Source organism: Euprymna scolopes, chromosome 16 (genome assembly GCF_053919585.1).
Source record: "Euprymna scolopes isolate OS-2025 chromosome 16, ASM5391958v1, whole genome shotgun sequence".
NCBI classification, from domain to species: Eukaryota; Metazoa; Mollusca; class Cephalopoda; order Sepiida; family Sepiolidae; genus Euprymna; species Euprymna scolopes.
In genome coordinates, this window is record NC_136497.1 from 49,966,540 (window position 1) to 49,981,815 (window position 15,276).

Consider the following 15,276-nt stretch of genomic DNA (forward strand, 5'->3'; position numbering starts at 1 on the left):
CACTAGTTTACTCTAATTTATTTTCTCTCATAAAATGTATATATATGTATATATGACATCTAATTTACATAAGGAAAACACGTTGCTCTCCCCATCATTATATATAGCCCCAATCCTCCGACTCTCTCGTCAATGACCATCCCTCTTGAAGAAGCCCGCATAAATCGGGCGAAACGCTGAGTATTCAGGTCCTTCTACCTCCATTTTATTTCATATATATATATATATATATATATATATATATATATATATATATATATATATATATATATATATATATATATATATATATATTTACCAGTGGTAAAAAAAAACGGACTAGAGGACTCACAGTAATAAATTTCATATATATATATATATATATATATATATATATATATATATATATATATATATATATATATATATATATATACGTCTATCTCAGAGAGAGAAACTTCTGTTCCATTGACGCAATGTTGCATCGCTGAGCTTTTTTTACAAGTACTTTAATGGAATGTGCTCTAATGAACTTATAGTACTTGTGCCCTCTCAAAGTATAAACCCCTAATTAATCCGACAAGCAATAAAATCCTATCCTTTCACTGTTGAGATCCTCAGATGCCCGGAAAGCCTTCTACTATAATAGTTTCTTCCCTTGGATTGCTAAACTTTGGAATTTCCTCCCTGTTTTCTACTTCCCTGACTGACATGCAGGAATTTAAATATAATATGAACAGACATCTCGCTGCTCAACTTCCCCACAGTTCTCTATTTGATATGGTCCCAAATAGTAGCCCCTTATGTTTCAAGTGGCAGTATGTCTTCTTTGAGGTGAAGAACAGTAAAAAAAAAAAAAAAAAAAAAAAGACAAAGAAAGATAGACAGAGAAATTAAAAGAGAAGGACAGATAGAGATGAATTAAGAGAGAAAAGAGAGAGAGATAAATAGAAAAGGAAGATACAATAAAGAAGCTGAGAGTTGCGCCGTTGCGGTTGTAAGGCCGAGAACCTCTCTGGCATTTTCAAAAGTAGCATCGTATCGGCAGTTAAGTAAAACTGTATAAATTCTACTCATATTCGTACAGGGGGTTTCGTAACTTCATGGCATGAAAAACAATCTTAACAGACATTCCTTGTATGCAACTTAATATCTAGGATACACGTGCCAATACTCTGCAACAATGTCAACGACCCCAGTGGTTGGTGATTCGTCTAGTCGACGACGTTGGTGTCGGTTAATTTTTTTCTTTCTTCTTTGTTTCTTTTTTATTTTTTGCTTAATGAATGCAAGCATGAGGAAGTGTACCAAGTGTAGGAAAGCCGATACGCCAGTTAAAAGAAAAGTGAATTAAATAAATAACTGCTTATGTGAAAAAAAAAAAAGACACTAAAACCACCAATGTCACACACGGGCTTAAAAAGTACGGTGGCACTTAACAAAAACAGTTATAAATATGAATGGCCTTCCCCTGTTTGCAGTGACATCTTTGCATATGGGCGAACTTGGTAAGTTAAAACTATCTCCCCATTTTGTCATACTCAATAAAGGAAAAAGAAAAAAGGCACAGACTGTTTCTATTCCCGAACTGACATTATATCGTCGAAACTAAGTCGATTTCAAATAAATAAATATACATTTAAAAATTTTAATCATTTCGCAGCGAATTGGCTTCTTAAGCTTCCAAATTCCCATTTAAATTTACACACTGCTTACGTCATTCATTTTACGCTAGCCATTGCGATCCTCTTTGTTAGAATATTTGAAAAAATATCAGCGTTGAAGATTATACAAACTTTCCTTTTCCAGTGACACTATGTCGCGAGGAAGGAAAAGGGTTGAATACAAACTGTTTCTATGCCTGAAGATGACGTTATATTGTCGGAACTAAGTTTATTTTAAATGAATAAACACTTATTAAAAAAATAATAATACTTGCGCATTATATTAGCTTCTTAAACTTAGAAATTAAAATTAAAATTTACACAATGCTTATATCGAAGGAAAAAAATTAAATATTTATCTATGCAAAAAAATTTTGCATGAGTAAATTGTACGTTAAAAAGTTGAATGTTCTCGTGATTGAAGTGCGTATATCTATGTTTGCTCTCTGTCGGTGTGTGTACGCTCGTGACAGTGTGCGTATGCACATGACAAAGTGTGTGTGTGTGTGTGTGTGTGTGTGTGTGTGTGTGTGTGTGTGTGTGTGTGTGTGTGTGTGTGTGTGTACTGTATTTTGTTAATGTGTGAGTTAAAAAATAGTCATTTGCTTCGAGCAAGTAGGTGTATATCATGATGTAGTGTGCTGGTGTGTCTTATTTCTTGCTCTACTGTCTATAATGTTGAAATTCTGGTCTTTTTTATGCTTGGCGATCAGATCGAACAGTGAAAAAAGATTTTGAGAAAAAATAATGATTTTGGTGTGCGGACGTAATGGTACAGTAGTACACGCATCACATGACCACTATTTTCATATTAAAAAAAAAATTGTCAATATCTCGCTGGAAATCTCTTTTTGCACGAAAACGTAATTGCTATTTTCGCTCACGCTGTTGGTCAATAAATAGAATAAGGATACGTGTCAAATCTATAAGTTGTTGAAACCTTTGAATTTTGTAAATACAGTTCCGTATCCGTTTTGTTACTGTGGCTGACAGTGAATTCGAAATATTTAAATTGATTCGCCTTCAATGGGTATTGTTTATATTCAGTGTCAGCATTTATGCTGCTCTCATTACCGTCGAGAATCTTAATAAACGAAATATCAATTAATCTAGTGATAAAACAATAACAATTGAACAGAAATCGTAAAGTAAAACAAAATAACGAAAGAAGTACTTAAAGAGACATATAACAATTCCCTGCCAAGAAAACATCTAATAGATGGAATGTAAAGAGAAAAAAACGACATGATTCCATTTCCACTTGATGAAAACGGTTTTTTTTTGTTGCAGACCATGTACTAGTTGACCAGATGTATACAAATTCCAAGAGTGATAGAAGTTTTCTATCATGTCTGAAAACTCCTAGTGAGTAAATACTATATATATATATATATATATATATATATATATATATATATATATATATATATATATATATATATATATATATATATAAGCCGACTACCAGGTCATAAAATACGGTTAAATATATTTTAATTTATTCAGATTCCATATTTATTATTATTGAGAAAATACTCTATTGATTTTTATATTATACCCAGCATATAGCAGTGATTTTCAAAAGTTTTTAAAATTAATACTTGGGTACCATCAGTTAGACTGGAAACCAAAACATATAGCTCTCCAGCTTTATTTGTTGATGTTTGACTTAAATCCATAAGCATACAAAAGCTGAAAAAATTACGTTGTTAATAATATATAAATGTATATTTTCACATGCGTACAAATAATATGTTTAGTCGACTTACGCCTGCCGAGTTCCAATATTTTTCAATTTTGACAAATTAGCAGCTATTTCTACCAGCTAAAACCAAATCAAATTTGTTCCGCAAGTACAAATCTTCTACAGGCTGGAACAATAAAATTGTCGCCATAAAAAAGACGACATGATTCCATTTCCGTTTGATGAAAACCGGTTTTCTTTTTTTTTTTTTTCTTTTTTTGTTACAAACTATCTACTAGTTGGCAAGTTTTGTACAAATCCCAAGAGCGATAGGAGCCTTCTATCATTTTTGAAAGTGACACAACGTTCAACAAGCAAGATTGGCGATGCATCGCTGTACAACTCATGCTCTCTACCAATCCAAGTTATGATAACAAGACCATTACAAGCACTCTCAAAATGCATCGCTGGATTGCCATGAATAACAGGAACGTGCCAAGGGTGATGAAAACAAAGTTCCTGGCCACGGTTATGGTTTCAAGTGAGGGCCACACCATGCCACCTCACATCTTCAAAGTCGGCTTGAAAGTCAACACCAAAGTGTACCTGGATATGCTGAACAGTGTGGTGATCTCCTGGTGCAATCAGGTGGCCGCAGGATTCGACGTTAGCCCACAAGTCCAAAGAGACCCAGGTTTGGCTTCAGAAGGAGTACTACAACTTTGTACCCTTCTCTCACTGCCCCCCTCTTCCCCCGACCTGAACTCGTTGAACTACTTCGTTTGGTCATACGTCGAGAACATCATCAACATGATCTTCCATAACACCAAAGCTAGCCTGATTGCTGCCATCCACCATTCACTGATCTCACCGGCGCTCGTGGAAAAGGCATGCTTCCAGTTCCAAGCCTTTATCCAGGCGATGATTGAGGCTGAAGGCGGTTACACTGAATATATGTTAGCTCTACTAAATAATCAAGTAAGCTGAATTGATTTTTTTCAATAAAAGTTTTGAAATAAAGCTGAAGTGTTTTCTTTAGGGAGACGCTTTTACTGTTCCACTGTGTATTGTATTATTGACAAGATTTCATTCTGAATTTATTGTAAAAATAAAAAAAATCTGAATATGATTGGAGTAGACAGGTCACATGTCCACACTGATAAACTTCAAATGACTTCGAAAGGTCATGTGACTGTTTTAAATGAGATGGATCACATGTCTGCTCTCTACACAGTCTACATGAAAGAACTCCAAATCATCGGGTAATTGATCAGGACTTCATGTTTCTGATATTATACTACTATTGATAAAAACACATTCTGAACATTTATACTAAACTACATCTACAATAGAAGAACATGTGTATGCTATCAAAGTCGTAAGTTAACTAATTTACATATTGCTTTGTAAAACGGCAACTCATTAATTATATATTTGTTTCTATTTTCACTTTTAATTTCAATAATTCTTTTCATCTGAATATAACAATATATATATATATATATATATATATATATATATATATATATATATATATATATATATATATATATAGTTATAAACACAGGCTCCTTCAATATTTCACATACTATGGATACCCACGAAGGGGTGCCTGTGCATGAAATTTTTATGGCAAGAGGTGTGCAATCTCCAACCACACCTCTCCTTAATCGACATTGTTAAATACCATTGGCAAGTGAAGTGTACAGGACGACTGGAAACAAATGCCGAGATAAGCAGAGAGCAAATACAGCGCCTAGAATTCCCAAATGGTCACCCATCTGGTACAAACCAGACTCAATGTTGCTTAACTTCGGTGATCTGACGAGAACCGGCGTGTCAACATGATTATGCCGTATTACACACACACACATATATATACTAGCGCCCAGCTTTGCCTAGTCGTAAAATCCGTTTAAGTACGATATTTTAATTTGTCCAGATTTCGGATGTATTATTATAGAGTTGTGATTTCAAAAGTAAAAAAAATAGTATTTGGGTGCCATCAGCTCTAATCGAAACCGAAAGCAAAACTGCAGCATTTAAAGCTGATGCTGTTACTACTGTACCAAGGTGACACACATGTGAACTGGTTAAAATTAAACTAAGATGAATGTGCAACATTTTTTACCCCTTTTTGACCCTTTAAAAACTATTTTAATCGGCTAAAGACCCATAAAAGAACGGCCCATAAAAAATCCATTCATTTGAGGTCCCCAAGCATCTCTCTGCAACTTTTAGTTTCGGATGAGATAGAGGTTGAAAATATGGAGAGAGAGAGAAAGAGAGAGAGAGAGAGAGAGAGAGATACATATAGCCTTTTATTCATAAGATTATAAATTATGAAATTTTATATATATATATATATATATATATATATATATATATATATATATATATATATATAGCTGAATATCTGTGTGTGTCTGGTCACGAATAGGCTCCTATATGGTTGACTATTTTAAAAAACTGATTACATATAATGATAGAAGATGTATCGAGATACAGGAATGGGTATGTTTGATCTGGCAGAACGGTGGTTCAATAAAATTGTGGGGTCTGCGTTCGCGCCTGGTCCACAAAGTATGGAAATAAAAAATTTAAAAATTAAAAAAAAACGTTTACAAGTGTTTTTCATATAGATGTACATAATAATACTTTGATAAGTATGTTTTAACTTAAATAGGGATGGTATAATAAAATTTTGGGGTCTGCGTTCACGCCTGGCCTCCATAGAATGGAACTAGGCACACACTTTAATAAAGACTTTTCATATCTATCTGCGTAAGTATACTTTGATAATTATGTTTCAGTTTGAAGAAATATGGTATAATAAAATTATGGGGTGTTCGTTCGCGCCTGACCTCCATAGAATGGAAATATATCACAAAGTTTAACAAGGTTTTTTAATATAGATCCACAGAATATTGTGATAAGTGTTTCAGTGTGAACAGATATGGTATAATAAATTATGGGGTTTCTCTATTTTATTTTTACTTTCATCATATTTTGCTTTGGTTTTGATACCCCAAATTCAACCCAAATTTACAAGCTTTCGTTTTCATAACCTATCATACTTTCATAAATCAGAGTCCATTTTCTGTAGGCTGTTTTTGAACCCAGTCAACGACGGGTAATTTTGCTAGTATATATATATATAATTTATTTAGGAATATTTTTAAATGCTGGATTTTTTTGGAGAACAACAACCCTTTCCAACCAAATTTACTTTTCATGTAGACTTACTTGATTTTCAACCAGTTTTAATCCAGTTATAATGTAATGTTTTCACGAATGGGTAATAAACCAAATAAAAGTCTTTTTACATATATATGTGCAGGTTGTTTATTGTGTTCTTTTATTCTCTTCACCGTTGCATGATTCGCCTCATCTTCCTCTTTTCTTCTGGTCGTTATTCATCATCAATGTTAGACCAATGAAACTTCTTTCACGCATGGAAGACACAAGGAGATGTTTGCGTAATACATGAAATAATAAAAACATTTATAATCGATGTGTCTATCGCCTAATAACAGCAGCATACCACAGACATGACTTCTTATCCTTAATAGCGAACTATTTCCTCTCATACTAATGAGAATTTGACCCATGATTCATCTGCCCGCACGCAGGATCGCTTGATAATTACAACACAACGATAGCAATAACAATTTAATTTATCTTTATTTTATTTGGAACATTACAAGTTTCATTGCTGCTACTGAAAGCAGCAGCCAGGAAAAATTGTTCTTAAGAATTGACTCTCAGATGGAAAAAAATACACTATTTGCAGTTTCTTTCAATCAACAACGGGAATATTTACTGCCTTAATTTGGCGCATAATATAAAAACCCAAACACAGAGTTTTTCTTCATTTTTCCTGATTTTCTTTCAGATGCAACACATGTACACAAATCATAAAATCAGCCTGTTCCTTTTTGGAGACACAAATGAGTAGTTTCTATTAATTATTCACAAGCACCAGAACAAGTTTCATGGATAGTATAAAAATCCAAATCCACATTTTCCTCTTTTCTGTGTTTTTCCTTTCAGATTAAACACAGGTGCATAAGTCACAAAACCAACCAACTTTTGGACCATTTTGCAGGAATCGAGCATTAGTTTTTGAGTGGCATAAGCTATTGAAGGAAGCAGGGAGTCTGTGAGGAATAATGAGAGTTGTGGGAGGAGTAAGGAAGTCAGAGTTGATTTGCTAAATAAAGAATTTCATGGATAAGGACCGTCGTGTGTCTATAGAGACAATAAGTGCACAGTTTGATGCCAGTGTGGGAAGGCAATTATTTGCAAGGAACTGAAGATGTGGAAGATTTGTGTAAAGTTTGTCCCAAGGATGCTCAGAGAAAATCAGCCTATTTGACCAAAATGGGCATCAAGACAGTTCTTCACCCTGCCTATAATTCACACCTTGCTCTCTGTGATTTTTGGTTATTCCCTAGCCTCAAGGAAAACCTTAGCTGTCGTTATGAGACGATTGAGGAGATGAAAGAAGCTGCGATGAGGATCATTGATACACTCACATAAGAGGACTTACATGGGGGCCTTCCAGAAGTTGTTGCAAATGTGTTGCAGCCGGAGAAGACCACTTCGAAGGGGAATAGAGTTTCATGTGTGTACTATCAATTAAAATGCCCATACTAAAAAAGTCTGGACCCTTATTGAAAGCACCTTTTATTACAAACTCTTTATTTTTTCTAACAAATTTCCAATAAGAATAATTATTTTTATAGGGATAGACTTTTTTTCTTTTTTTCTTTTTTTTTTTTGCTATACATTTTCTTTCTACAAGATTTGATGACACCGACGTTAGAGGAGACATAAAAGTGGTGACTGACTGAAGAAATACAGCCTTCCAGCAATACTGGATTTGGTCTTTTTAAAGTCTCATACCTTCTTCAAAAATTGAATCAGAAGCAACATATGGTGAAAAATGGTGATAATTAAAGAAATACAGTCTTCTAATAACACCATAAATTGATTTGGTTTTTCTAAACACTTGTGCCTTCTACAAAAAATAGTGTTTCCGACGTCAGGGTGGCCACAAAACTATCATAATTTTTATATAACTCAAAGAAAGGGAGCAAGGAAACTGCAATAATATCTTTTTTTTTTTTACTGAAGGAAGTTAGAACTTATTAAGGCCAGAAGGCCACTCGAGGATAAGAGTTAATGGGTATGTGGTGGTCACTGGGTCAACAGCATAGTATTAGTTAGTAGTGGAAATCAGGTATAATTTGATTACTTAAGGGGACGGCTCAACAGAAACTTGTTTACAGTAGACTTGAAGACGGCCGTAGTCAGCTGGAAAGCAGGCCAGTGGAACACAGTTCCACAGACGAGCAGTTCTAGGAAAGAAGCTTTGCTCATGGAATCTGCATTTAGATTTAGGCACATATAGAGAGTGAGGGGAAATTGTTGATAGTGGTTGTAGCTAGGCGAGTGTTTCTTGTGAAAGTTTGGCAAGGACGTATCATAGATTGAAGCTCAGATGAACAGTTTCTATGAAAAATAACGATAGACCAGAGACAAGCTCGCAAGGTCTCTTCCGTGGGAAAGAAGTTTCAGGGAAGAAAAAAAGGGCATCACATACCAGAAATATCTGACGTAATACAGTTGAAAGCTGTGATGGTTAAATGCACTTGTGGAGTAATGAAAATTGTCACATGACTAGTCTTATTAAAGTTTGCCATCTTATTAACGCTCGATATCTGTTAACACATGTTAAGACTTGTCATCTAACTAAGGCCTGTCACCTTAAAATTATTGCAATTCTAAACGAAGAAAAATGCCAAATGATCTTTTATTTCTGCTTGAGTGTAATCAGCTGTTGAAATTTAACGTTGGAAATGCAGAATAGTACGAATAGGAAAAAGCAAATACTAAAAAATGTTGATTCGTTGTCAATGTCAAATCCATAAGTATGTCGTACAGAACAGGATGTGTGTATAAAACAGGATCTGTCATAAGTAACTATGTTTTATTTTGTTTGTAACGTTGTTGACACTTAAGCATTTCTTCTATTTCGAAAACGGGATATATATATATATATATATATATATATATATATATATATATATATATATATATATATATATATATATATATTATAGAATTATTGAACTTAGGAAAAATCTGAACTGCCATTGCTCACGTGCCATTGGAAGGATTTGTGTCAAAGGGCGCCACTCAGTCTTGAAATTTTAACAAAAGTACATCGATTTCCATGGAGATCTAATAAATGTTTTAATAAGCATTATTTTCCATGTTGCATAAAACACAAGTGTTTTACGTAGTAGGAACCTTACATCGATAGCGATTAAGTTAGCTAGTGTGAATTTTGACAAATTGGATGTGATCAATAGTATGAGAGGATTGGAAATGATGGGTGGAAAAAAGGCCAGATTTGATTGCTTAAGAGGACAGCTTGACAATTGTTGTCATTAGACTTGAAGATAACTGTGGTAGTCAGCAGAGAAGCAGTCTTATCGTATTATGTTCCACAGATGGAAAATTCTTGGAGAAAAACTCTTTACCAAACTACTCTGTCATTTTTTGATCTACAGACTTAAAATTTGATGTATAATTTTTTTTACTACTAATGCGTCACCAAGGCGAAAACTACTTGAGGATAAAGGTTAATGAGATTGTCATTTAGGCGATGAACAATAATATGAAAGGTTTAGAAACGATGGATAGGGTAGCCAAAATTTGATTCTTTAGAGTCATAAAGAAAGATAAGGACAACAGGTTTAGGTAGAAAGAATATATTGTACAAGGAAGTGAATACAAAGAAAAGTGGTCGGTTTCTACTGACTGCTGAGCAAGACACTGTAGACCCACATTAAATCATATTTCATTAGGAGAGTATAAACTCCTGGGATTTTTATAATTGTTAGGAAATTCCATTATGTGAATAGGTTCAACAAGTATTTGTTGACATTGGACTTGAAGACGACCATTCTGTTATCTGCAGGAAAGCAATTACATGATAAAAACACTGATAAAATTTATAGGGATTATTAAAGGTGTGGATAGTAATTTGAGTTATAAAGTGAGATTGGATTCCTCACCAAATTTTACTTAAGAAAAGTTGCAATTGATTTTGGTATAGACTTGCTTTACAATAGTGCAATTGTACTACATCCTTTTCAAGTGTATTCTTGAATGAATCTTTTGCCTATATTCCCACAGATAGTTTTTAGTTTAGGCCTTTTGATTCCTTGTGGAACAGAGGGCCGCAATGACGCTCCTATAACGGACTCGGTTCTGGTTGGTTCTCTTCAGTTCGGCCCATGTCATTTTGACAGCCCTGGTCTTAGCCTCAATGCTTCTTTTCCATGTCTTCCTCGGACGACCAATTTTACGCTTGCCTTGCGGGTTCCATTCAAGGGCCTGCCTGGTGATATTGGATGCAGGCTTCCGCAAGGTGTGGCCAACCCAATTCCATTTTCGTTTTTTGATCTCTACCTCCATTGGGGTTTGGTTGGTTTTGTCCCACAGTTGTTCATTAGAGATAGTCTCTGGTTGTTTGATGTTTGTCGGTGCATTGGCTTCCTAGATGCTTTCACCCACTCGGATCATGAACTCTACTAGAGAGGACCCTTCCCAGACCAAGAAGTCTACAAATGATATCGTTGTGGTTTCTGTAACTTTCTTTCTGTTACAGAATTGGGTTGTTGGCCCTATTCTAACCCCCAAATTGGTGGACCAGTGAGTTCTCTTAGTCTGATCTCTACTCTTCAACCTGTCTGGCTTGGGTGACCCTACCAGGAGACGAATCTCCTGCCAGCACAGCTATCCGGGTCTTAGAGACATGCAAGCCCCCTAACCACGTCAAGGTTGCACTCGCTAGGGGGATTGCCACAGATAGGCAGCAACATATGTGCAGACATCTGGTCAGCTCAAGAGTTTTACTGCAATACAAAATTATACATCTTGACATCTTGCTGCCCAACTTCCTACATAGTACCCTTGTAGCTTATGTCACTGATAGTAGCCCCTACATCAAAGTGGCAATGTAATAAAAAAAAAATACATTTGTTTTTGATGATAGAGTAACTTTGCACGCGATAGCAAGTTTCAAAACATTAATCGCAACAAAAAGACAAAATCTCATTTTGTAAAATTCAAGTACCAAATAAAAGCGGAGTCTATAATAAAGGGTGAATGTTATTTAACAAATCTTTTTGGAGTTTCTTAAACTCACGCTGTGTTTTCTGGCATAATGGAATCAGTGACAATAACGTCTTCAAGTTTTTCAAGAAACAAAACAGATGACTGGTGGCACATGTCTGTTACTTTGGGTCAAGAGGAACCAGATGGAATATAGATTTAAAAGAAAAAAAATAATAGAACATCTTGTTATTCTTTTTTTTTTTTTTTTTATCGCTACAATCTTTAATAACTATAAAAAAAGCACTTTATGGAAAATGTTTTTTATATCATTTAATTATTTCTTTTTAAAAAGTGCTGATGAGTCAGATTAATAATGAGGATAATGGGCACCATCACAGACTATGGAATCAATTTATATATTTTTATTTTTAAGGAACAAAATATAAATAAAAAATTAGAGCAATAATGGAAAGAGATGGTACTGTCTGAGAATTATTAAATATTAAAAACAAAGATCTGGTATCTATCTGCCTGTGTTACATATTAGAAACCCTCACATGAGCAGTGATTAAATTAGCTAGTATGGATTTTGACCTGGGTGCATGATAATACAGATCTGTAAAATAGAATCGTTCCCAGGATTGAATGAAAGATGGGTCGTGTAGAGTTGAGGCAAGAAGCAAAGATCAAACGGTAGACAAAACAGTCAAACAATGACGTCACGCTTTCAAGCTGAGAGAAAAAAAAGTTTTTCAAATCAGTCTTTCTATATAAGATCTACGAATAAGGTACTGTAGATAAAGCAAGAGTTAAATGATGATGAATGACGTCACATTTTCAAGCAGAGAGAAAACGTTTTTTAGATGTGTCTCTCAGTGGAAGCCTTGTGAACGAGCCACTACTAATGATATAGAAATAATCTAAGTGGAATGTTACTGCAATCTCCCTGTCTGTCTGCATCGCGCATTTCAGTCAGGTAGAAAGTTAAGTTTAAAAAGTAAATAACTAGCTAAGATGACATTACTCTCTCTTTCTCTCCTAAGTCCATTTTCTCCTAATAAAATCTTGAAGAAAACTTATCGGATATTTCTTTGTGTCTTTCCTGCATGAAAAGTTTTGTCTTAGTTAAACAGACGAGATGATCGACGGCCACTCATGAAAAGAAATGGAAAACACGTAAAAAAAATCAACATATCTAAACACCCACATATATGTATAAAGAGTTATTTTGTTATTGAAAATATCACATCTAACATTAAAACTATACTTTTTTTTATTATTCATGTTCATCTCAAAAAAAGGAAGATTGCCACTAAGAAGGTAACAGGCTACTATTTGGGATTGTGCCTAATAAGAAACTGAGGGTAGTTGATCAGCAAGATCTCTGTTCACATTACATTTATACTTTTGCATCCTAGTACAGTTGTATAAGCAGGAAACGGAGACGGAATTCCAAAGTCTAGCAGCTCAACTACTACTAGTGTAGAAGGCTTTTCGGAGAACTTAACAAAAAAGAGATGGGATTTTGCTGCTTGTCAGGTTAGTCGGATATATATGTACATTGAGAGGGCACAAGCGCTAGGAGTTCATAAGAGCACATTCCATTGAAGTAATTCTAAAACAGACAGAGGAATGTGACGTTGCAACAATGGGACAAGGGTTGGAGGCTGACCAGTAGTGCAGGGACCTATTAGATTTGAGACTTTCTAAGAGTGAGAAACTAGTGGTAGATGTTCCAGCCCAATAACTATTAGCCATACTATTGCACTATCTTTTAATATTCAATTCAGCCCGTGGGAATAGTGTAGTATCTGTTCTGTTGTGTTAGACATTATCTCCTCCTTTTGAAGGTGAGAACATATGGCATCTATTCTTTTGATATTAGATCATCTTCCCAGGAATTATCCCCCTTTATCGAGGTAATATTGTAGTATCTGTTCTCTTATTATGCGACCAGAAGAAATGACTCCCATCACATTACAAACCAAGCAGTCTCCTGTGCATCATGAGTAAGTTGTTTGAATCCATGATGAATCAAAGCGTTGTCAACCATTTCAGCATAAAATTGACAAAGCAATATGGATGTCATCCTGGAAAATCAACTGACGATGTGTTGACTGTAATATCTGTGAATCTATTGACAGAAGCTCCATCTGAAGAGCAATAACTTTTGGTACACAACCTTGCTAGCTATGTGATATCTAAAAATATCTTTTCAGCCGCCAAATTCTTTCTCTTGTGTTTTAATAGTTGTTATTGAGGGGCAGAGGTCTGAGACTAAAGCACATAGTATCAATGTTGGCATGCCTCAGAGATCTATACTAAGCACAACCCTCTTTCTGATCTTTATCAATGATCTGCCAAATCACATTTCAAGTTTGTTCATGACCATCTATGGCAACACATCGAAGAGCATTCATTATTAAGATCTTTTTGTTTCTCTCTTTTTCGACATGGCAAAAAGGTGACTGGTTACTTTTAATACGTCTAAAAATTAACTTTCTCTCCTTTCACCACCACAAGATCCTTGCTTTGCTCCAACTGAATTGAAGAAGTCCCTGCTTTGATAAACTTCTATGATTAACCTTCACTCCAGACCTCAAATAGTAGACATATTAAATTTGAATTATTTTACAGCTCACGCCTGATACAGTCCTCTACCTTTGTAAGAGTCAAATACGTCCTGTATGGAATACCGAAAAATGGGATACAGAAAAATGGAATACCAAAAAAAGGGAATACCAAAAAAGGGATTACCGAAAAATGGAATACCGAAAAAGGGAATACCAAAAAAATGGAATACTGAAAAAGGAGATACCGAAAAATGGAATACTGAAAAAGGGAATACCAAACAAAGGGAATACCAAAAAATGGAATATCGAAAAAGGGAATACCGAAAAAGGAAATATCAAAAAATGGAATACTGAAAAATGGAGAACCGAAAAATGGAATACCGGAAAATGGAAGACTGAAGAAGGGAATACCAGAAAATGGAATACTAAAAAATGGAATACCGAAAACTGAAAAATAGAATACTGTTGTCTCATCTGAGGAAGTGCTGCTCAGAGCACATTTTTCTACCTTTACAAAGTACATAACAGATTTGGAAATCTAGTGGAGGTAGGGTATTATCATCTTCTCTTCCCTATAGTCTCTTTCTCACAAAAGAGAGGTTGTTTCTATAATCTATTGTTATTTTCATGGCGGGTGCTCGATTGAGCTTCAATCTATGATCACTCTCTGTGAAATATTCACAAGAAAAATTCACCTAGCTTAGACCACTGCCAATAGTTTACCTTTTCTTTCTTTCTACCTAAAACTAAATAAAACTTTATATAATGTGTATATTAGATCAAAACATTGTCATACCAGTGTAGAGAAGCTTGTAGCATTTTTTCTCTTATATATGTTTCGTTGAATAGCATGGATAATTTGTGTTTGTTTTTCTTGCAATCTATTTTTTCCTTTTGGTGGGCCAATGTTCGAAATTTTTAATTCATCACTTGCCTGAAGACAACTCATGGAAGTTAAAAACGTTCACGCCTATGGCAAATTATTCTTTACACTCAAACAAAACATTTGAATATTGGCCCGCCAAAAAAAAATAGATGTACAGAATACTGAGGATGAAGTTTGACTCCAAAATATATTTAAATTATACATTTCCAACAAGTAAAATATTTGTTTATTTTTGTAATATTACGTTGTAATTTGGCTTTCAAACGCACCTGATGCGTATTTTATTATATATATATATATATATATATATATATATATATATATATATATATGTGGGAATCCCAACTTAATTGCTAT

The 15,276-nt window shown here is 34.5% G+C and overlaps 1 pseudogene; it reads right to left on the reverse strand.

Moving 5' to 3' along the window:
• Nucleotides 1-5,071: 5,071 nt before the first annotated feature.
• On the reverse strand, nt 5,072-5,188 carry LOC145296577 (5S ribosomal RNA; annotated as a pseudogene).
• Between the last annotated feature and the right edge of the window lie 10,088 nt (nt 5,189-15,276).